At 41.6% G+C, this 21,521-nt stretch overlaps 1 protein-coding gene across 15 annotated transcripts in view; it reads left to right on the top strand.

Moving 5' to 3' along the window:
• celf5a (cugbp, Elav-like family member 5a) overlaps positions 1-21,521 on the top strand; it is a 175,994-nt gene that overhangs the window by 98,817 nt on the left and 55,656 nt on the right. The window lies entirely within an intron of this gene.

The following is a 21,521-nucleotide window of genomic DNA, read 5'->3' as shown; positions in this document are numbered from 1 at the left end:
AGGAAGTTTGACTTGACTTAACTGCATGTCACCAGGTTTGCAGCAATTTTTAATTTTTTGTTGTTTTTTTTACTGATAGTAATTCACATACTGGATTTATGGCTTAATCTCTCATGCGTACGCTTTTTTTGATTAAAGAATGTTTCACTGATGTGGTGAGCTCTGCCAATCTCTCTTTCCCTGTTTCCTTTTGTGAATACAATATTATTGCAATGTAATTTAGATAGTTATTAGAATCAGTACTGGAACCGCAGCCATTGCAAAGATCCAGTTAAAACCCACACTGCTTGATCTTGTGCATTTGAATCACAAGACTAAATAGTATAGACAGGAAAAATGGAGCAGAAGCTTGTTCAGCTTGCCAAACAATCAATAAATGTGCAGGGATCTTGCCAAGATCCTCATTATTTGGCCTTAATTCTGTCCTCTTTGATCTCTCCCATATTTGGAGGCTTTTATGTACTCACTGTCTCTCTGCATATATGTTAATGGGATGCAGAGGCATCCTTCAAGTCAGTGGCAGAAACGACAAACCTCACTGTTATTATTTGGTGTGCATCTCATCTCGTGTCACCACGTAACAAAGCAAGTTCCTTTTTGTTATTTAAAGGAGGGATGCTGTTCAGTATTTGTCATCCTGGTGCAAACAGAGAGATTTGGATGGTTAAAACAGAGGCAAAGAAAATGCAAAAATGATGCCAAATGTGTGCAGCTGCTGTGCAGCACTTCTGAGGCTTTACCTAAAAACCCCTGCCTGTTTTGGGTGAATTAGGATTGCTGGCCACTTGGCCGCCTGTCACATGCACAATCTTCAAAGGACAGCATAACCCCTTGAGATGAATGGAGGAAAGGCCAATAAAGATCACTGTCAGTCCCCCATGCTTTCATTCGTTCGTTCTTTCTTTCTGTCGTTCTTTCTTTCTTTCTATGCCATCCTCCCTCCTTCTCTAAAACATTTACAGGAGTGGTGAGACAAGCACAAGGGTCTTGTGCTGTCAAGATTGATGTCCCCTATAGCTCCATTGATTTTGCCATTGTGGTGCTCTGTGTCCACATTAACAATGACACTCAGCTGTCTCTTTACTTGGTTGTGAGTAGCTGGGTTTAGAGCTCCCAGGGCACTTTGGTCAGTATGGGGTCTTCTTAGTGGCCGGCCGTGGGGACCCCGCTGAGGAACAAATGAGTGCTGGAACAGACCTGAGAGTCGCACATCATCTTAAATGAACAGGTCAGAGTGCCACCACAGGGGCAATCAAGCACAAGCGTGACTTTAACGGGTTAGCACAGAAGTGAAAGCGGGGAGACGTAGTTTGTGGGGAGGGGAACGATCTGACTGTCATTTTAAAATCTGCTGTTCTTCTAATCTGCTGTCCTGAATTCTTTCCTTTGTAATTATTGGCAAAGATAATTTATGTTAGCTAATAGCCTGTGTTATGCCCTACTTTTACAAGCTTTAGCATCTTATTCACTGCAATTCTGATTTTCTCAGTAATCACTGCTAAATTTAACTACCTTCAATATTATTATTATTTGTTTTTATGCTTATCTGCCTGCCTTCAGCGTCCAGATCAGTAACTTCTAGAGTATAAATCAACACAGTGTACTGCAGAGCGGATGCAAAAATATTAATTAGCCTCTTAGTGCAGTGGAGGGAGGGACACGAGGGACAGACTCAGCGTGGCCTGCTCTCTCAGGGGCCACGCCGCTAGTCCGATAGGGGGCATATATTCCTCAGTGCACACAGTCACACTAAAACACACAGTCATCCTAATTAGTCCCTTAATCTCATTATGAGGAGGACAGTTCAGATCACCTGCACCAGGTTTCCATCCATGAGGGAAAGACCTGTTACTGTGGTTTTATGCCTGCTGGACCTCCGCTTCAGTGGGAGCAACTCTCTGCTGTTATTAAGCCCAGACAGGCCCAGGCGAGAACAGCGCATGATTATTATTGCAGTAAAAACTGAAATGACCTCACACAGGAATAAGGTAGAACATATTCTCCTAATTCCACTAAATATTTGATGACTCTTGGATGTGTGAGCAAAACTGAGCATTTCCTTTTTTACCTTTTTATGGAGCGTTCACTTTTGTTTGATATTTAGAGCAAATTTATGAGAATTGGAGAAGACTCAGCCAATAGGTAGCTTGACAGAATCCATATCAGGAAACTGCGCTGCACTATAGAACTAAAGGAAATATATATGGTAGAGTAAATCCATCCAAACACTGTCAGCCCCTGCTGCCGCCTAACAAAGACACACTGTGAAATGAATATTAATGGCCAATCACCTACCTAATCTAGCAGAACAGCAGCCGTTACACATTGAGCCACCAGCACTGTGAACGTCTCCGTCACCGATGACGCAGATCGTTCTGGGATGTTTCTGTTGGGGAGACGTTTAAAGAGGCACAGCAAGGAGGCAGCAGGGACCTGTCTCTCTCATTTTCTCCTCGCAGGTCTCTGATATAAAATAGATTGATTTTCCATCACACATGGCACTGATGACTGGCACTGTCTGCTGCTGATATTTCATTTTTGAAAGGCTGTTCAGTCCCTCCTTAGAGAGTTTGGCGTTCTTAGGCAAGATAAATCAGCTTTAACCACTTTGATTTCATCCTAAACCTTTTACCAGCAGCTCGTCTTTTAGCGTTCCGTCATTACTGCCTGCCCCTTAGTGTTTCCTTCCTTTGTAGACTGTCGTTTCATTTGATTTTGTCTTTTGTATCAGGCTTTTTTTAAAAGATCCATTCTGCTCACGGGCTAAATGATATTTCTGTGCAAGTGCTGCATTTTTGTATTCCTCTGTGGCTCTTCGTATTTTCCAGCTTAACCTACTGTTAAAGTTTTAAGCTCAAATATTGTCCAGAAAGCAGAAAGAGGAGCAGGCGAGCTGTCAGCTGGGGCTCTGTTGGTGTTGCAGCAGGCCTGCCTGGCACAGCTAGAGCTACAGCCCACTGAGGAGGCCTGGATTAGAAACAGGCTCTGGCATTTTCAAGGCAGGCCTGCCGCCCACACGCACACCCACACAGAGAGGACAAACAGGCGAATTCATACATACCCATGCAGCTCTAACACACATACACACTTTCTCTCTCACGCGAGCACGCACTCAGTGGGAAGTTGGATTTGGATGATAATAGGAACACATACGCACACAAAGAGACATGCCCACTATAGGTTACATATTTACACGTAGACTCATACGGTGTGCACATATGCTGAATGGCACGGGTCTGTTTTCCTTTCATGAGCTGTGTTTTGTATTGTGGGCCCAGCAGCAGCGTTGCATTTCGTTTTTATGTTTACTCAAACTGAAGGACAATGAAAAGGTTTGCTGCAGGTCACTGAGATGTGACGGAACAAGAAGAGAGAGAAGGATAGAACCAGAACAAGAGGAAATAAGTAAAATGGAAAGTGAAGATAAGGGGGTGCGGAGAAAGATTAGAAATGTAGATTGAGACTGCAGGGTACATGCAACGTTGCTGTTCTGTGCTCAGGTTTTTTTTTAATGATGAATTTATGTGGTATAAAAGACAACACAGTGGTCTGTGCTCTTCTTCTTCTCCCTTTTTACTAGAGAGACAAGTTCTCTGTGTCAGAGGAGCTTAGTAATGAACCAACAGGAAGGCCTCTAAGCTCTACTGATCCCCTTTAGAAAAGCGAGGAGGAATGAAGGAGAAAGGTAGTTAGAGCAAGAGCAATCGGTTGGAAAAAAAAGAAACCGCAAAAATAGAGAGGTGGACAATAGGAATTTGTTCTGAGATATAGAAAGTGGGAGAGACACACAAACACATACGCACACACACAGACCGAGTGCAAAATAGAGAAAAGTATGGCTAAACCAGTGAGATGGAGGGAGGAACGATGGGGGCAAAGCAAAAAGCTGAACAGTATATCTTCTCCCTTTGGAGAGACGAAAACTATAGATTACTGGTCACAATGTGCTTGGCTGGGCATAAATGGAGAGATCTTGAAATAGTAGGGAGTATGTTCAGAGGTTGTGGGGATCAGGGTGAGCTAATCCAATAGTAAAGCCAGCTCTGGGTCACACATTCAGAGCTCAAACTCCTTGTCCAAATCCCCTCTGGTGCTCTTACACAAACAATACTGATACACAGGCCTTTGCTCACCAAGAGTTCAGTCAGCTAACTCCACCGAGTCTGCCTGGGATGTTCAGGTCACTCTGCCCGTAAGCTCTTACATTTACCCTCACATCAGCACGAACTGGGCTGTTTTGAAGAGGAGGGGTGGGGTGAATTGGGTTTACGAATGACAGACAAGGAGAGAGAAGGCAGGAGAGCAACAGAGAGAGAGAGAGAGAGATGATGAAATAATTTCTATAGGGATGTGCTTTGCTCCTGTGGGTCAGATTGTGCTGAGGCTGTAGGAGTTATGCAGAGTCAGTGGAAGGAGTAGCACAACAATTCACTAATACACTGGGTAGGTGGAGATCAATTAGCCTTATCTTACAAACTACTAATGATAATACCAATGCAAAACTTGCTGACAAGGCAAAGAACAACAAGAGCTCAGAGTGATGATGTAATGAATTTAGCCAGTTGAAAGATACAGTATTTCTGCAAACACACTATCTTGTGCTCTTTTTTTTCCGAGGCAAACACACTATTGTGGCAGCTTCTGTGATACTCGGTCAGCATATGCAGAAGCGGCAGCAGCGTACAGACAGTAGACAAAATAACAGGAACACTTTTGCGGTATAACACATCGCAAACTTAAAAAAAAAACATGAACACTGAAACACCTTAGTAGTTTTTACTGCAGTGTTTTTTGATTGTACAAGTGTTTCGTGCTTCAGGTATTTCGTCTACACTTTGTACTTGCCAATAAATATTCATGCATACATAAATTCAGCGAAACACACATTCATCCTCGCGCTCCCTAAAAAAAAAAAAAAAAAAAAAAAAATCCCTTCCTTTTCGTCCTTTGCTCGTTGCAATGGTCTTGTAGCGTGGGCGGATCAGCAAAGGTTACTGTTGAACACAGAAAGGAAAGGTCAGAAATCATGTTTAGTTTTCCTGGGGCCGGGAGGTAATTCCAGCCAGCAGATTGCGTTCAGACGAGCAAGCAGGCAGGCAGGCAGGCCGGTGGTGGAGATGCTCATGAAGAAGGAAGCGAGGCGGGGATGGGGACAAGGTTATCCAGTCAGCCACTGCCTCTCAGCCCCTTCGCTGTCACCCTTAATAACACCCTCTCCCTTATCACTGCAACAATCACCTTGAGAAACAAACTTGTCTTCTTTGAGAGAGGGATGAGGAGAGGGAAGAGACGGCCCTCGTATGCATCTGGTATGCCATTCTCATTACAGCAACTCCACCTCTTTGGGGACAGACAGACCCCAGGTCAATTTAGTACTCAATTCTCTACACTTTGTATTTCATTCTCCCTTTTTTCTCTCTCTTTGACCCTCCTCCTTCTTCTCTGTTCTTTTCCCTCAGTGCCCTTTGAAAACACTGGAACTCTAGATAATATACAACAGTTCAGGGTCAATATTTATTTGAAGTATAATACATACCATAATCCTTTGTGTCACTGTCACTAAAAAAGAAAAAAATGATTATCTTTAGCAATACTTAAACAACTTCTTTAAATTATTCAGAAAACTTTCCTCTGGACACATCATTTTGCACGATTTCTTGCAAGACTTATGCACAAATTTGATTCTTTCTCATGCACTATACTCTAAATGTGGACTTTAATAATTAGGTCTTTGTGGAAGCTCATGCATTCTTACACGCTAGCTTAACAAGGCTTGCAAGGTAAACACTTTCAGTGATACAAACATGAATAACAAAACTGACTTTTTTAGGGTTTGCCTTATTTAGACCTCATCATTTCACTTCTTTTCACCTAAGAATATTCTGTATTAACCTGTTTATCATTACATTACAGTTTAATAGGTTTGACCAAACATATTCCCCATTAGGAGATTTCTATGACCACCTGATGTGAGATCTTCTGGTAGTATAGTCTGTCCCCCACAGTTTAAGCTGATAATAGCAATGCCAAGCCCGTACCTGCGGCTGATAAACTGATGTGTCGATTTGTGTGAGCATAAGTGTGCGCCTGCTCTCCGCGGACTTGCTGCTCTGTGATTGCAGTGGAGCTGGAGGAGGCCAGGCAAAGGCTCTGATTGGACGGCAGAGTCTTTGCAACCTTTGCCAAATCACTGCAATCACCCGTTTGCTTCTTCTCTCTGCTTTAATGACACCACTTCATAAGGAATCGGGCTCATCAAGTAACCCACACACACTCTCACTCACACAGTCACCTACACGTACACATATACACAGTGAGGTCAGACTTGGCAGATCAGGCGGGGGCGCGGCAGGCCTCCGAACAGGGAGAGGAGGTCCACTAGCAGATGGGAGGAGATTAAAGCAGACCGGAGACGAATGCATGCAGGGAAATTTGTTCACATTTGCGCAAGTAACACTAATACATCACGGATGCAGGTTTTGCTGTCCAGTTTGTTTTGAGTTAAATTGAGTTAGTTACGATGTGGACTGAAGTAAACAAATCAGTACACAACCCAACAGCAGACGAGCGATTGCTTTTAGCAGAAGATTTCTGGGGTAGCGCTCTTAGATGTTTTGATATTTTTCTCCCCGACAGTGGAGTAAGACTTGCTCTCCTTTCTTCGCAGGCTGGCCTCTTCCCAGCCCTGAATTCGGTGCCCCAATTTTGTGAGACCTTTGCTCTCATGCACTCCATGTGGAAAGAAAATGTCCTGTTTGTTCACTGAGAGAGGAAAAAGCCTATTAGGAGCTTTGCCGTAAAGAAAAACCAACAGAAGGGAAACAATGATTGTGTATGAGCAACAGAAATTGGCCCATTTAAATCCACACAAACCGCAAGTGTACAAATAATTAGTTGGACACAAATCATATTTTACTGTTGACATTTCTTAAGCGTTAAATGCCAATAGATGATTTGGTCTAAATCAACCAGTTTACATTTACGAAGTGTTTACACATTTGCATTATTTTCAAATGTGCTTTGTATGTAGGACATATTCATTTTTTGTTATAGGTTATTGTACATTGACAGTAACCTTTGGCTTCTCATGGCCGGGTCTGTGAAAAAAAAAAAAAAATTAGGAGTGACAAAGAAAATGGGAGAGCACAAGAGAAAAATGCCAAGGCAAAAAAAGAAAAAAAGTGATGACAAAGAAAGAGACAGGAAACAAGAAAACAAGAGCATCTTCTACCTCAGGATATGAACACAAAGAAAATGCCTTTTCAGTCAGTATTAAAGAGAAGTCAAAATATATGCAGTCCTGTCACTCTAATTGTGCATCAGTACAATTTCACTCTGAGAACGTTAGACGAGCACTTTTGCGTGGGGAAATTGAATATAACAATATGCCACTTCCAGATGAATAAAAATGTCAGCTCGTGTATTTTAATTTTTTTTTTTAATCTAAAATCAAAGTTTTACACATTAGGCTTGATGTGTGAAAACAAGATTAGATTTTGGAGGATGTTTAGACTCTGCAAAGTATAAACCAGACGCGGGTTCATAAAGTTAGCAAAACATGAAACAAAGTTACTGAGAAAACAAAATTAGATCTTCATTACAATACCTGTAACTCAGCTAGCTTTCCACGTCTGTCTCTCCAGTCGCTCGTTCCCTCTATCTCTTCATCTCAGTATTTTAACTCCATTAGCCTCTCGTAGCACCCTCTGTCTCTCTCACTGTCAGTCACTTCACTTAAATCACTGCGCCATGGTACCACTAGACTGGAAAGGACACTTGCTCCAACCATATGATTCAGGCACGGATACAGGCGCAGTGGATTAAAGAGCGATTAGGTCAAAAAATACCGTTTTTAGTGGAATATTAAATTAGCATAAAATTCATCACTGTTTTGTTATGTCTATATTGTCTGTGACTTCAGCTCTGGGAGCTATTAAAGCAGCGACATCAGACAAGGACACGGGACATAAGGACAAGGAGGAATAGCATTGGATAACATGCTTGTGATGCACCATTAGTGAATGCCAACATTGGTTCAGTGGGCACCGTAAAGAGGCTTTTAAATTAGGCCCAGCCACATCTCACCTGCCTTTCCCATTTCACCTGCTGAAACGACAAATAGTGCAGTGAGCATGCACGCACTGTGACACACAGTCCTGTGATTACCCACCCGCCCACTCTCTATTCACCCTCTTCCCACCCATGTGCCAGTCAAACAAGTGCAGAGCTAATGGAGAGAGAAGCAGTCATTCTGGGGCTGTAAAACTGCAGCAGCTGAAAAGATGATTGGGGTAACCTTTGGTTTGATACGCCGAGGAAGAAGGTGTTTTAACATTATTCATAAGTATTCATGTGTGTATTCGACACTGCTGCCTTAAGTGTACACGTGGTTATGCTCAAACTGCCATGGCCTGACCGTGGTAGCTCATCATGTAAGAGTCGTTTTTTTCCCTCCTTTGTTTCTTCAAAATAAATAAATAAATGAAATAAAAACACACAAAAAACAAAACCCTTACTATATTTCTCTTCTCTCACTTGATCCCTTAGATCTTGCACTGATATTTGTACAAGGTTTATACTATCCCCCAAAGTGTGCTTTGTTTTCCTTTTCTTCCCTTTAGCCGTCTTCTTCCACACTCTTTTGACTTCTCCCCTGGCCCCAGCTCAATGATGAGTCTATCAGGCGAACTGGCATTGTCAGGGATGACTGGCGAATGGGACTCCATATAAAAAAGTTCTTGAACATAGCCCCAGAGACTTTGGTTCATCCAGTGGCCAACTCCAAATCCAGGCCATCCTGATTGCCTTTTTGCAATAAACATGAAGAACGTCCCTTTCTAAAGGCTGCACTAGTGAACACTGTGAGCGGAGAGAGGAACAAGCTTTCATATGACTGCTCTACCTTTGGCTGCTAAAGCTCTGACCTGACACCAATTTTAGGGAATGTGAACTTCAAAGAACGCTTTGATGGTGGAGAGGGTTATTGGGCGAGATCTGACGGCCAAACTGTCTTTTCATTCTAGATTAGCTTCTGAGTTGGGCTAATGACAGAAGCAAAGCAGTGTTGTGATAAGGAAGAGATCCCATCTGGAACTGATGTTACCGGTTGTAGAATGACAACAGCTGATAGAGGTCCACAGATCTGTTTCCTTCTCTCTTTTTTTTCATGACTATATTGCACACTCTATCCTCCTGTGCTCTGCATCCCCTGCAGCCATAAACCTGTCAGAAAAACAAAACAAAAATATGACAAAAAATTGCTTGAAATATAAATAAATCCATTCGTCACCTATTGATTTTCTTACCATTAGGGAGAGGAATGGCTTGACTGTTGTTGATGTGGAAGATATTGTGGGTCAATACTGTGCTGCTCTTAAAAGCCATGGGAGATTTTCAGGAAATTCAGCAGGGGCTAAGAAAGGAGGCCAGCCTCCAACTCTGATATTAAGAAAATGTCTGGACTAGTTCAGCGACATCTGCCTGGCATTAATGTTATCAGGGAATCGGGAAGCAGTGCAGGCACAATGTGCTTTAGGGAAAGGTACGGCTCTGGACAGCTGCCTGCATGGACTGCTGGCACACATCAGCCTAATATGCTGGATTGGAAGCATGGATTGATTCCTGAATGTTAAAGTGAAACCTTGAAGCACTACTTTGACTGTTGGAGCAAGAGATGTTTTGGAAGGCTATTTGGCATCCTAATCTGAAAGGGTCTCTTAATATATGACAGCTCAGTTTAGCAAAACCAGCCTGACAGTGAGGGGAGCAGGGGATAGCAAGGTGAACATGTAAAATCTGGGTATGCGACAGAAAGATGGCATCTTTTGGTTCCATGGTGGGTGTAGTTATGGCTAATACAGTAATGATATCAACAGCTGCCGCCTTTCTCAGGTCAAGGAAGGAGTGGAGGTTGAGGCGCTCAGGGATGCCAAAGTCCCAGGCTCACTGACTGTCAGCCCCTTCGGCCTTACTCCTTTCTACAACCCACCTTCCTCCATCCCTCCTGCCTTGTGTTATTTTAGGAATCTATTCTTGGCCTGCCAGCGTGTACAATCTGAATTATTTATATGGAGAAATGGGATCCCTGCATGACAGTGGAAACAGGATTTTATTTGTGCCATCTAATTAAAATATAAACAAAGTCAGCCTGCCTTTAAATAAAAATCAAAAAACAATATTTGCGATAGTGTTTATGCTTAATAAAACATATATGGTTCATACCATGATTTACTCATTAAAGTGGCCACTTTTGCAATATTCTAATACAATTCATTCATATATTCATTAATGGTTATATTAAGTGTATTGCATGAGGAAATTGCGTACAAACGCTCCTGTTAATAGGCAAATACAGCAACAGACATGCTTGCAAACGACAGAAAAAGTGCGAAACCCAGCTGGGAAATGCTTGTTGTTCAATCCTTTGTGGCTTTTTAAGTTTGTGAAGCGTGCTACGTGTCACATGTGTTGGGTCTGTGCATTTCTGTTTTTGGCCGTGCGTCTTTGTTGCTTGACTCGTGCACATTTGCAGCACATGTTTTCAAACTGATGAAGATGTTTCCTTAATATGCTTATTTTTTTTGTATTGCCTTAAGTGGCGGTGGGTTGAGCTCTCTTCACCGCCGTACAAATTGCCCTTTTCCATTCTTATCACACGGGCCCACAAACAGAACATGAAAAGCTGAAAGCAGTCAACAGAAAGCTCAGTATGAAACGAATGTGACCTACAACTGCAGAGAAGTAATGTACAGCGGCAGCACACAGAAAACAAAGGCTTCTGTCAGAATCCTCTGCTATCTCGCTAGCGTGCCTGCAAAATATGTTTCCCCGCTTGTGTGTGGATGTCAAGCTGCTCTGCCTTCTATCTGGATGATATTAATGAAAGGTGAAACAGGGAATAATCAGAGATCACAATATTTTTTACCCTTGATACAGATGCCTATTCTTACGCTGCTGGCAGGAGAGATCTCCTCAACGTTCAGCTCAGCTCTGATCTGACGTTAGGATTCAATGCAACATTTCTCTCTTTGGCTCACTCGTCTTGCTTTTTCTGCCGTTCCCTCTTCGCCTTACGCTCCCCCCACCTACCTCTGTCCACTCAGCCTGACTGCAGCTAAAGGGTAAAAAAGGCTCAGGGGAAGTGCACTTCCTCCACCGCGAGGTCCCGGGGCCGACCATGTGACACGGACCTCCCGGCATCTAGCTTTTGCTGTTCTCCTCTTCATGCTTTTTTTTCTAGACAACGTGTCTCTTTATCTTTATCCACCTTAGTGACCTCATCCAGAGGGACTGATAAAATGAACCTCTGAAGAGCAAATAGCTTCTCCATCAAACAAGGGTCAGTTCAAAAGCTCAGTCATGTTGTAGAATAACACAGTTGACAAAGCAACGTATAAATAGGGTGTTTTCTATACATAAAAATCACCCGAGGAGATTTGTAGTTGCAGAGAGTGAAAGATGCATGAAGACTCAACAATAAAGAATCACAGATAAATACCAGTGATTCATCCCTGTTTGTTCTGAAGATAAAAACTAGGACATGATAGAATTATATAAGTATTTATTTACATGGACTGACTTTTTAAGGATGGCTAAAGAAGGCAAAAAATTAAGCTACTGAAATATCTTCATATAACCTAAAATCAAACGGCTTATACAATTTTGAACAAAACAACATATGCGATAAAAGATAAAAGTTGTAAAAATAAAATGTGAAGATGTAGAATTGATTCAGTAAATAGCAAATACTCAGAAATTTGTTTATATCCAATTACGTATGAAAAAAATTGTAGAGTTACCAGAAATATTCAGGCTCTGTTCATGTTGGTTCATGTCATACTGTTGGTGCTCTCATACATGTGTTTGTCTGGCTTGTTTTATCCAAATAATTGTGAATGGATGCCTCAGCTGAACAGGTCAGGTTGCAGTGTGTAGACAGCAGAAGGTATTCCTTGGAATATGTCGGCCTTAGGGCTTGCACTCTATGTGTCATTCTGTTTGTGTGTGTGTGTGTCTAGCTGTGTGAGGCTCAGTGGCACCTTTCAGAGTGGGGTGAGACCATGTGGTCTGCACTGACTGCTTTGGAGGGAGACAGGAGGGCCCAGCTGGTTCAGGCAGAAGAGCTCTCTGACTAGCCAAGGCAGCCGTACAGCCTGCCAACCAACCTGACACACACACGCACGCACACTCGCAAACACAAACAACATCATGCTGTGGTTAGACAAAGATTTTCCACGGCACAAAAAATTGCAGGGAATTGCACACTACTCTCCATGCAATTAAAAAGATTTCTTTTTTTGTGTGCTGCCAGTGTGGTTTGGCTAGGAGCTGTGCAAAGTGCAGCTTGTCAGTGTGTTTCAGCTGAGCTTGTGCATGGATATAAACCCAGGAGTGAAGAACACGTTCAGGCCTCCTGGTTACACGAGGACAGCGATGCTCACTGGAATTCAGTCATTTCAGCTGACCTGCAGGCAGGATCTTGGTGAAAATAGCCACCTATTACAAATATCCTTGAATGCAACGTGCAGAAAAGAGGAAAAAAAAAATCTTTATTTGTTGGCAGTCAAGTGCTTGTCCTGCAAATTATACATGACCACAGGTCCTATTGATTCTCTCTTGTTTTTCTCAGTCTGATAACACATTGTTAGAGGAAAGTTGTTTCAGCGGACTCTCCCAAATTGTTTTATAAACACAGAGGGAAAAGGAACAGTCTAGAAGCTGCCACGTGTAATAAAATTAATTTCTCGCCAGTGTAATTCCATATTTTTCTTCAGCGTGATTGGTTGGACTTAATGTTTTTTTAACAATTTTACAGAAAAGCACAGGTATTTCTTTGTGATTAAACAATCCAAACCTAATTAAAAGTAACTCCAGCTAAACTATTCCCAATTTACAGTCTACCGACAGCTGCTAGAAAACATTTACAATAACAGTAGCATTGATTGCTACTTCAACAGCTTTGACAGAGAACAATGGTTGGAGAAACAATACTTATTTGGAATTTATTCATCCCGTGTTGTAGCAGCTCTATTTATTCTGACCCCCATCCCGCCATACGGTCCACTGGCTCTCTAGTGAAATCTGAAGTGTATCTCTAAATGGTGTGCAAGTGCTGCAAGACTTGCACAAATTAGCTGTGTTAAAGTATATGTATGCCTTCAATGGAGGAAAGGCTCACTGGAGGCACTGTGCTGCTTATCTGAACAGTAGGAACGTGGACAGAATGATTAGGTAGTCTAACCATAGGCGTCCACCCCCTCTGGCCTGGCCATTTTCACTACTTTTCCATAAAGCAGTTTCTTTTTCTCTGCAAATGGTCTAAAGGGTAAGCTCAACCAGGGGCTATGTGTGAGTGGATGGCAAACTGAAACGAGAGATCTAAAAAGAATTTGTCATTTTAAACAAAGTGGTTTGGAGAGAATCATACTGAGCTTTTTTTCTGTTCAGTTTTACCTGTCAGAAAGGGCAGGAAAAAAATGACCCGAAGAGGGAGTGCTGCTGCCTCTTAGGTAACACCTACCTGTAAAACCTGCAAACCTGCGAGGGGACCGAACAGCGTGTGGTCCCCAGTTTCTCCATTAGAGAGCTAGCTTGGCATTCGGAGGGAGTAATTGGCTGGATAGGGTTTCAGCAGGCTTAGCCACCCTGCTGGCACAACAAGCCTGTCTGTCCCCATCCCTGAGTTGCTGCTCTGCTTGGCAGGAGTGTAGCCCGCTCAACTACTGCCATGTTTCCTTCAAAGCCTGTGGAGAAGCTGGGGATGGTAGCAGCTGTTTTCCCAGGGGAGCCAGAGGAATTCAGGGCCTCTGGTCATTAGTAGGAACCAGCGTGCTGGGGTAAACCTAAGCCTTATACAGCTGGGAGACCAAACCTCATCCCTTCATTTCTCCATCTATTCATTCATCCATTCTTGTCCACAGAGGATTATGCATTCTTGACGAAAAGTAGGAAAGGCGAGTGTGGAAGTACTAACCCATATGGAAAAGAATAAGGAAAAATGTTTTTTTTTAAATGTGTTATACTCATATGTGTCTCCTATGACATAATTAAAAGAATTGAGTGGAAATTTAGTCAAAATATTGTACAAGAGACAGTCAAAGTGCTACAAGACATAACAGTGGCAAAACTTCTACTACAAAAGAAATATTTACTAGCCTTTTGGAAGCAACTGGAAACAGTTTAGCTGGTGCTCTGTGAGAAGCGGGTTTATAGTAATAAATACAGAAGGACATAAAATGTGCAAGAGGACAATGTAAGACCTGGTTTTTTTTTTTTCTAGGAAGGCTTAAGAATGTCTGAAAATCTGTTTGTTCAGATAGATATTGTGGTCCAATTGTTTAGCATGGTTCTTCAAAATTTGTGACTATAAAAGTGTCCACATTCTGAAAGCAACTATGAAACCAAGGACAGTTTTATTCTGTTGCCAATGCCTTGGTTAGATTTAAGAAACGGTGACAAAAATCTGCTTCCAAGCCAAACCACAGTGTGGGTATTTGTGATTTTTTTTTTTGTGCATATGGTTGGATAGAATTAATTAGTAGAAATATGGATACATCGATACCCAGCTGAGTGTGCTTGAGAAAACGTAAGTAGTGGGTTTTTTGTTTTTTTTTAAAAACAAAAACAAAAAACATTTGTGTTATGCTCACGATTTTTGGTTATCTTGTGTATATGAGTGTGCACAATTCTGAGCACGTCGCAAGTCACTGACATTTGGTGTGTACAGGGACATACGTCTCTGAGGAGTGTGAGTATGATACAATATCTGAACATCTAAGAACCACATAGGTCTGGACTGCTGTCAGAACTCACCATAATATGTTGTCCCTGTTTTCACAGTACAGACATTGTACATATGGACTAAGTGAAAAGCAGCCTACTCAAATTTTAATAAATGTATTAGAGCTGAAATAAATATCAACTATGTATTTGTGTAAACAAACCCTTTACTCATGCAGATGAAGTTTAGATGACAAAAAAGCTTCGAGAACAGACAGCAGCTCCTAGTTTCAATATTGCACCTAAGCAAATGCAATCCCTGTTTTCTTCTGTTACTATGCATGCATCCAAAGCCTCATATGTGATTGGCCAATACAACCCAGACTACAAGTGGACCTTAGAGTACTTAAAATTGTGTCTTTCCTGCAGATTTTGCGTGTTCGTATGTACATTCTTGTTTAAAAAGCATACAGAGGACAGTTAGGCCAATGAGCAGTGTTTTAGCTTGAAAAACTAAAAAACTCACAAACTGTGAAAAGGACATATAATCAAAATGTATTTAAAACTGTAGCAAGGAGAAGAAATTGGTATAAAGATGAAAAAAATCTCTGTTATAAAGATGCTGAATTTATGATTATACAAAGTTCTTAAAATGAGCCGTTATTGAGCATCATTTAAGGCCCCGAGGCAACTTTTTCTCTGCAGACAGCAGTGACTGAGGTCGGCTTGACTTCATGTCAGATAAAATACTGACAAATGATGAGTGGAGCAAACAAACAGATGGATAGTGGATAAGTGGATTGTGCTGCAGGAATGGTTTTAGAAGTCTATGTGGGCGTTTTGATATTTTTTCCAGCGTGAGTCATTATGGCGGATGATTGTACATCACTGAACGACTCCAAAAGTATCGTAATATTCAAACATCATCCCATCATAGAGTTCCTCAAACACGAGCACGCTGCTAAATCGGTTCAAAGTGTAATATGATTAATTTCAAAAATCTTTTTATCCTAATCACTAAATTACATTAAAGCTACAGAACGTGCTGTTATGAAATCATTTAGTGTGTTGTTGTTTATCATTTTTCACACATTTTTTTTGTCTTCGACGGAACCAAAATGAGTGAATTCTACTAAAAATGATATGAAAAAAAATCCTGTCCTATAATTCGGATATTTGATGTATGTATCCTAATAGGCGGGGGGAAAGTGTAATATTTCTGTTGCATTTACAGCGCTATATATTATGTGATAAAGTGCTAAATGCAACTCTGCACACATGCCCGAGAGAGCATTTACTTCTTTCTCTCTCCCTGCATTTTCCTCTGTTGGCTTTGCATGCATTGTTAAATGGGACTGATGGAAGCACCCTGGCCATTACTCACTGCATTGCCTGGCTAATTTCTGTGCTCTTACAAGTACAAAGATGTCAAGCAGGAGCAGCAGGCTTACCTTGGCTTCCCCTGAGACCATTAATCCTTTGGCTGGTGTCGTCCCTGCCTGCACCGGCTCACCTGGTTCAGAGCGCTGCCAGCAAACTGCTGTTCCCAGCCCTTTTTGCTTACTATCTATTTATTTTGGTTCCGAGTCAGTTCCCATCACCAACAAAATCTGATTGCAGTAGAAGAGTAAAATAATTCTTTAGGTATACTTGCTTCTTATAGGTAGAATTGGCGTGTTTATGTGTTTTGGGGGTTTTTTTTCGTTTTTTTCAAGTCTGCGTATGTTTGTGTGTGTTTTAGATGAGGCAAACTCACAGTGCCTTGAAGCTCTCTGCTTTAACCTCATTACTTCATATACATTGTTTTCTTTTCAAAGAGATATCCAACCTTATAACAGAATACAGTTATTGTTTTTTTGTGTTTTTCTGTGTTCGTAATTTCGTTCGGCAACACATCTGCGATGCACTGACTGATAAAGGAATCTGAATCTGATCTGGGACAGACAAGACTGTTTAAAGCAATGAGAGAGAATGTCTCCCACAGGCACATTCAAAGAACTGAAACAAAAGAAACGGGTTGTGAGATCAGGCAGCAGGGGAGGGTCACTCAGTGGATATTGACATTTTACTGGACGCCCACATATGGGAGGCCATTTGGTAGGTTTGCAACCGCTGAAATGATCTTTGAGTACTGTTGTGAGCTTTTAAAATGTTCAACATACAGTTCCACAGAGGCTGATTTTTAACATGAATATAGAAAAATAAAATATATGTTGTTTGTCAGACATACTTGAAATGTTTCAATATTTGCTTTTTCGATATATTTTCTTTCTGTAAAATTGAACCTTATTGTGAATAACATTCCTCTGAACTTCTGCATCTTTTAGGAGGCAGGAGGATTATCATATGTATTTAGATGATTCATCAAGGATACAGTACTTGTACTTGCATTTATTTATTAAAGATAATAGCAGATAACACCCAGTCAGTAGCAGGATTTATCGCTGTTTGCTACTACTCTTTGTTTTTTACGCTTTATCATCAGAGAAAGCCATTTTTTGAAGAATGCGATTGTTGTAGGTTTTGGCTTCTGCTTAAAAAAATCAGCATTAGTGTTGCCACATTGGGCATTGTCTAATTTTCCTGCCTGTCCTATTTTTTGTGATTGATCTTGCTTTGGCTTCTAAAACGGAACTTGTAAAGACTTTTGACAAATTAAAGGAAAAACTGGAGAACTGTAACCTTCCCCTACAGCCAGGAGATTTAGGCATTTTGTTAGGACGGTTTAGGCCCACTTATCACTCCATATAAATACAAAGTGTTTCTGGGTGGTCACCTGTTTCTTTTTATGAATCATATCTATCCTGATGATTTCATTCTATGACACAGTGCCTTATCCATGGAGCATGAAAGTTCACAAGATGCGTAAATGAGGATGAAAGTATGTGGACCAAATGCTCTGACCTTTGCAGTCCCCAGATGGCAACCCAGTTGAACACCTATGGGACCTTTTGACTGATGTGTTAGGCAGTGCCATCGAAACATGAAATAAAGGAATAACTTTTTGGAAGAACAATTTTTTTCACTGCTAGATATATTGAAGCTGTCCTGGTGGCACATTTCAGCCCCAAAACTTTACTTCGTTATCTGATTTGTTTGTTTATGTCAGGAACTAGAAATAGAGAGCATATTTCTCCCATACTAGCTTCTCCTCATTGTCTCCCTATTAAATCCAGAAAAAAATTGAAAATCCTTCTCCTCACATAATAATGTGAATAATCAGGATGCATCTTGTCTTAAATACCTCATATTTCAATATGAGCACTTCACTAATGGACTGCAGGCCTACATGTGGTTCCAAGGGTATTTAGAAGTGGAATAGGAAGTAGAGCCTTCAGCTTTCAGGCCCCTCTTCTGTGGAATCACCTCCAGTGATAAAGCATATAGTAACACCTGGATCGGGTGACCCTGAATCTTCCCCACTGCAATAGGCCCAGGCTGCTGGGGGCTTCTCATGATGCATTGAGTGCTTCTTCTTCACTCATCTCTTTTCGCTCAATATGTGATAATACAACACTCTACATTTAATCATTAGTTATTATTAATCTCTGGCTCTCTTCTATAGCTTGTCTTTTGTCCTGTCTCCCTCCCCTCACCCTCAATCGGTCACTGCAGATGCCTCCTCCTCGCTGGCCAATGAGGGGGAGGCACGGTTCTGCCGGCAGAACCGGCTGTTTCTGCCGGAGGTTTCTTCCTGTTTAAAGGGAGCTTTTTTCCTTCCCACTGTCGCCAAGTGCTTGCTCATAGGCAGTCATCTGACAGCATGGTCTTTACCTTACAATATTAAATCCCTTGAGGTGACTATTGTTGCAATTTGGCACTATATAAATAAAATTTCATTAAACTGCACTGGATATGTTACACCAGGGTTGTTAGATTTGCAATTTGTTTGTCCACCGAACTTCCCAGGTATTTAATCTGTTTTAAAAGATCATTACATTAACAAGTTTGTCATAATGGAAGTCTATGATGCTATGTATCATTATAACCCGAAAGTGTAGGAGTGCAGAAGTTTAAGATTAACTCAGCGATGTACTGTAGTGTTCCCACTGTTCTCCTTCATTCCATTGCCTGCCGTTCATCACTTTTTCTCCAATCTTTTCTATTACTGTTTTGAGATGGAAGAACACGTCTTCATCCTGCAGTGAATCTCTGGAAGCAAGGATTGTGATAGTTTTGGGGGTAAAAGGAGAACGAGGAAGCTGGACTGTAGATTACCTTTGCAATTTCAAGGGAGAATTCAGCTTATAATGATCCTGGATGTTCCCGGGAAAGGTCAGCTGAAATTGCAACAAGCGTAATTAGTAGCTTATCAATAATGCATCCAAGGGTTCAGTGGATGCGCAGTCTTTGTCTGCCTTTGTGTGTCTAGTGTGCCTGCGCGTGCAGAAACGCATAGACAGAGATGCGGGTGTGTAAATGCACACACGAGACGACAACTCTCATCGTCACCTTATCACCTATATGCCACATCTGTGTCGCTGCTATAAACATTAACATCTTCACATCTTCACTAGCAAACCATACACTGCCCTACACCAGTGTGGACATAAGTGGTGGCAGTACTGATGGAAAACTTCAAGAGACACATCGATTACAAAGTCAATTACTATTGATCACAGTGTCAAAATTAGGGGCCAAAGGGGGTTAAGAATATGAGATAAGGGTATATTTTGCATGACGCATGCAGAAAATATTGGAGTATTATGCAGAATCGGTATCAGCTTTCATGCAATCACCAGCTAATTATCTAGTAGTGGAATACATTCCCTCAAGCATCGTCTAAGTCCAGGCACAGTCTGTATCATTGGCTACTGTTGAATGTCAAGTCCTCTCTTAGAGGAGCTATATTAGACTTTTTCTTAGCTCGGAAACTTTGGGAAGATGCATAAAAAGTAGGCAAAATTTCTAGCTGAATAAAATCACATAAGCGGTCAGAAGTTTTTGTTTTTATTGTTATATATGTAGTTTTATATTTTTACATAGAAAGTCTTGAGTAAAGAAACTCATTCAACAGTGTTTTATTTATTGGGAGGGCATCAGAGACACAATCAAAATCGTTGCTCATTAAGCTTGTTTAACTTCTTGTTTACACTTTATCCATTATCTCCCATCATGCAGCACACACAGGCAAGGGCTGATGTTACAGCGAGTAATTTTTGCTGAGTGGATCATTGAAATATGTCAGGCAGAGCATATGACTATACAGTCGGAGCATATTTTATGCTAGAAAAAGGAAACTTGAGTATATTGCATTATTCATTAGGAATGTTCTTAGTCATACCCTGGCTGACTGATAAGGAGATCAAGATTGAGGTAGATATTACCTCGCCCACAAAACCTTTATCCTACCTCCTTCTCCTCCTCCTACGGCAAGTGAAGGATGCAAACTCATCACAGATCATTGCGAAGCGCTGTGTTCAAAGGAAGCGAGAACCCTGATGTGCATGACAGTAGTGGGGCATGGAGAGTGAGGCTGTGGAGGCTCGAGTGGACCTCGGGGAATTCGTTTGCGCACGTGTGTGTTTGCAGAATTGTTGCGTGTGATGTAATGATCCCAGGTTCTCTGGCCCCTGCCTGTTGATAAGTTGCTGAAGAACACATGAACAGGGGAAACGGGAAGCAGGCAAGATGAATGTGATTGGATTGCCGGCCGAGTGCAGCCTCTCCCATCTGTCTCAGAGTCTGCCATCCCATCTCACAGGCGGCGGGAGGTAATTGGGTTCATTGTTCTCACCACAGGATCCCCCGGATTGAAAGCTTCATTATCTGGATAACCATGAATGTAAATGAACCACACGTATGCAGTAGGGTAATGGGAAAGAATAGATCACTGCTTGCCTCAACCACAACACACAGCACATCTCCAAACACATGCATAGCGTATGCCTTTTTTGTGCAACTATTTTCAAATATTCCTGCACGTGTGCAAACGTGTCTTTCGCTTATATTTCTCTTTCATATGAATGAGCACACACTGTATTTACTCTTCTTTTTCCTTTTTGTACAGAGATAATTTGTTGCTAGTTCTGTAGTTTGGCCTTGCTGTATTACACTGGATGTCTGTGACTAAAGGGACTTGTCTCTATCTTCACAAGAAGTAAGAGAACATTTCTGACTACTGACGAGCCTTTACAAGCTAGTAGCCATGAGTTAAACTTTCATGACTGTGATGATTTTTCATGTAAGCATTTTATTTTTATTTTTTGCTTTGAAAGAATGAAACTCTCCTTTATTCCGCTCTATTCCACTGGAGCTTCTTCTGTAACATGAATAGCAAAAGGGGGCCTGAAAAACAACGGTGAGCCTCGTGTGCCTTGAATTATTCATGCAAAACCGATGTATAACAGAAACCCAGGCACATCTTTTTCTCTAATTAAGCAGACTTTGTGGGCAAATGTTAGGACTAGCCTTCAAGATTCAATGGCCTTCAATTCTTACTAGCGCCAGCCACAGAAGGGTTAAAGCAGCTGCCTTCTGAACATGAACAGCAGCTCACAGTTGAGCCGAGCCATTCTCAGGTCTACTAGCAAATCCATCAGTTAGTTGCAGATGTGATCCGCAGCAGAGATTACTGCAATTAAAGCATGCTAGGGAAAACTAGTCTCTGATGGGTGCTCCGGTTTTTAATTTACTCTCCAGGAGGGACCCCAGATCTGGCCCAACCTGGAATGGCGGTAGCCTGTGAGAACTGCTGTGATACTGTATACTCTACCGAAAATGAACGGTAGAGTCTGTCTCTTTAGATTAATGCGCTCCATTTATATTTCAGAGACAAATCTAAGCTTGATATTTACATTACA

This window comes from Oreochromis niloticus, linkage group LG23, assembly GCF_001858045.2.
Source record: "Oreochromis niloticus isolate F11D_XX linkage group LG23, O_niloticus_UMD_NMBU, whole genome shotgun sequence".
In the NCBI taxonomy this organism is placed as follows: Eukaryota; Metazoa; Chordata; class Actinopteri; order Cichliformes; family Cichlidae; genus Oreochromis; species Oreochromis niloticus.
The sequence above is the reverse complement of the archived record's forward strand: the minus strand, read 5'-3'. Positions and strand labels throughout refer to the sequence as shown.